Genomic DNA, 3,799 nt, shown 5'->3' on the forward strand with positions numbered 1-3,799 from the left:
TTACGTATTACAATCCGCGCGTACTGCAGCACCGCAGCCGACGTTTTACATAACGCCGCCGTGGCCGTAAACTATAATAGTCAACAGGTTGTATCGAATTTATGTATTAAAATAGGTGTATTGTATATATGTATAATATTATATAGAATTAAAATACCTGCAACAGCGTTCACCCGTATAGTTGCCAGATGACTATGTATACCGCAGCACACGGACGTTCCTTTCCCCGCTATATGTACCTATAGCTGTAGATCAATATTATTCTCTCAAGTCTCGCGGTGCAGTTGTGGAAAACATTCTGAATGTCATAAACACAAGCGAGTGCATAACTGCGGTAATGAAAACCGATTACATGTTTTATTATTATTTGCAGGCAATAGCGGTATATAGTACGCTAGTACCTCAAAAGTATATAATTTACGTATATTAAAATAAAACCGGTGAATCATATATATGGGTCTAAACTCTAAAATTGCTTACGATGATGCTGCACCTGTCGTGCCTGAATCGTTAAGGGGTAGGTAGTTTGGCTCATTTTTCCAACACGTGCGCAAATCATCCATCGGTCAACTGGTCAACAAAAACCATATCATAAAGCTGTATTTTTCATTTTTAATCAACTCAAATACATATTATGATCATGTACTCTGAACGATATTATAAAATGATTAAAGTAGGTAAACCTGCAACTCCTATACACCTACCAGTCGCGTCAAATCGATAGAAAGATAAAGGTCATACTCGTGAAGAAACTGTCTATATAATCGAGAGCGCGCCGAATACCGATCGGTATAATATTGTAGACCACGGATTCCTGGTAGGTAATTGAATTTAAAATAATTTATCGAAATCACACGGCAACGGACATGATATATTTTGGACACGGGCGCGGTATATTATAAATTATACCATATTATATTATATAGGTAGTGTCTCCGCGCTTTTATACAATATACGAGACGTTAACGCCACGGTCAGTATAATAATAATATGGCGAATTCAATAGATTTCGACGGAAATACACGCGACTATAATATTATAATGTACGAGGTTTGTAATGAGAAAAATTCTCTCCCGCCGACACCGCGCGGCGACCTCTCCGAAACCGCACATATAGGTACAATCGTACGTATTATTATTATTATTAGGTATACAATTTTATAATATACGACGACGGTGCGGTCGCGTCGCGGTCATCCGATCGGCCGGTGCACGGACGGACGTGGCTGCAGCGGCAGCAGCATCGGCATCGCAGCGTCCGCAGCAGCGTCGTCGGCCGTGGAAGCGGCGGCCAATTAATCAAAAAACGGTCGAAGAGCCCGTTCTCAACAGGAGTCCCGACGCTGGAGCTGCCGAGTCCTGGCGGGGCCCCCATGCCGAGTCCCACCACGCGCTGCCGGAGTATAAATAATGGTGTCTGCGCCATGAGAAACAAAATGGAAATAAAACGGACAAAAAAAAAAACCGAATCACATATATGCACACGCACACGCGTCATACGTATTATACACGTAGGTACCTACGCGTGTGTATGATAATAATAATAATATTATAATACATACTGCTCGCGCGCACACGAAATTAGCATAATTAAAAATCGTATCGGTCGCCGCCGCCGCTGTACTGGTATAATATACCTATATATATAACCTACCTATGCGGGGCGATGATCGATTCCACATAATAATATAACCACACTCCGCGATATATACCGCACACCGCATATATTATACCCGTACGTAGGTATATACTGTATACCTATATATATATATATAACGTATAGATATGTGTAGATACATGTCCACTTCTGGCCTGCAGGTCGGTCGCGGTCGTTTATATATACATACAACTCTATACAGGTATATACGGCAATAATAATGGAAATCATGTATATACGCTCGCGACGATGACGACCGCCACTGAGACGATGCCCACGACGACACGAACGCGATGAGTTGTCGCAAAAATCGCTTTTTATTGGCTAAAAAAAAATGAAACCTACGGCGTCTGCTGCAGTTGTCGTCGAGCGCGTCGAAATCGTTACTATTGCCGTCCGTCCGTGTCCCGGCAAAACCGATCGTTTACAACATCATATTATATATATAGGTACCTATAGTAATATATGTTATAACTATAAGTTACGTCATTGATCGTGACCTCTCTCTTTTCACTGTCACCCGAAGTACGTCGTAGGTATTGTCTTCTTCTGTGTACACATAATATATATATAATATGTTTTATTATATTCGTTTCGCATCACGTCCCTTCACTATATACTCGTATGAAACACAATATACATATAATGTTATTATAGAAATCGATTTTGTACCTATATATATTTTAATAGATAATACGACGAACTAATATGACGTATATATTATTATAATATTATATACTATAATATCGCTGTCGGAAACGATATATTGTTTCAGCGAAAAGCCCCAATATACTATATTGTTATATTGTTGGGCAAAGCCTTTACACAAAAAGACCAAAACCAGAGGCGTTAGCGTTTGCAAGATGACACGTCTTGATGTTGAAACTTATTGCAGATAGAGAAACTCACAAATAATACAATTTTGATGTTTTTACACAAAGATAAAAGTTGTCATTTTGACTTCTGAACGAAGACTTTGGACATTTTCTATTTATTTTTAGTTTTTCTCGATTAAATGTTCGATTCTTGGTTAAAAAACTTGAACAATTAATTGATACAAGGTTCCTCGTAAGTGGTTGGTACTGGAATTTAAAAAAAAAATGTTTCACAATGTAACAATAATTTTTATGAGCGTTTGAAACGTGTTTTACGACGAGATCCACCTTTGTTAAAACTTGTAGTTAGAATTGTTGAAGGAAAGACTTTAACGACGAAGATACATTTTTTATTTTTTTACAAAACTGGACATTTATTCGAAAATTAACAAATTTTCGTCAAACTACTTTAGTATTATATACATTTTGTTGTAATTCAAAAAATATCAATCGTAGACTCGGAACACTCCACCATTACTTATATAGTTATATATACTATCATAATTTTATGTGTGTTACATAATCTATGAATAAAATGTATTATAGTATCGTAGATTAAAAAAAGACATTGGTATTCTTCATCTAATGGATTTTAAGTGTTTTTATCGAATTCACTGGTCTCACTAAGTATTTTAGTGTTAAAGTAACATTTTTACTCTATCCATTTCTGTCTACGTTTTCTTATTTAAACATTTTTTGTGCATATGTACCTATACTGATAAAATGTATTATTCCTCATCGTGATGCCACACAATTATACCACTTCGTAACAATAAATTTGGAATTCTTAACATAAACCCCTTACTGGGAAAATCGTTATTCTTATGTAGGTTCCGTACTTCCATGACATCCACTTAAAACAAATGGTTTTCCCGGAAAACGCATGTTATATGTTACGATATTTTAATTCCAAATTTGGGGTTACGAATAGGTACAAATCATTTACTAAACTGCAATGGAATTATTGATTTTTAAGAAAAATTTTTACCCGCGAAACTGAGTTGGCTTCCAAATTCAGGTAGTCAATATTTTACTCATAATAAGTATCTTTTAATTTGGCTCCCAAGATTTTTCTATTGAATTGAAATCACTATCTTTTTTTACAAAAATATATTGGTTATCAAAATGTTACTAATAATTTAAAGTTGACGTCCCGTTCTAGATTATAGTAAGTTGATATCGGTCACACTCAAGATAACCGAATAAGTTTAGTGTGATTCTTAATTTTAACACATTTTAACACATTTTGACATGGTTTACGCAGTAT

Source organism: Metopolophium dirhodum, chromosome 5 (assembly GCF_019925205.1).
Source record: "Metopolophium dirhodum isolate CAU chromosome 5, ASM1992520v1, whole genome shotgun sequence".
NCBI classification, from domain to species: Eukaryota; Metazoa; Arthropoda; class Insecta; order Hemiptera; family Aphididae; genus Metopolophium; species Metopolophium dirhodum.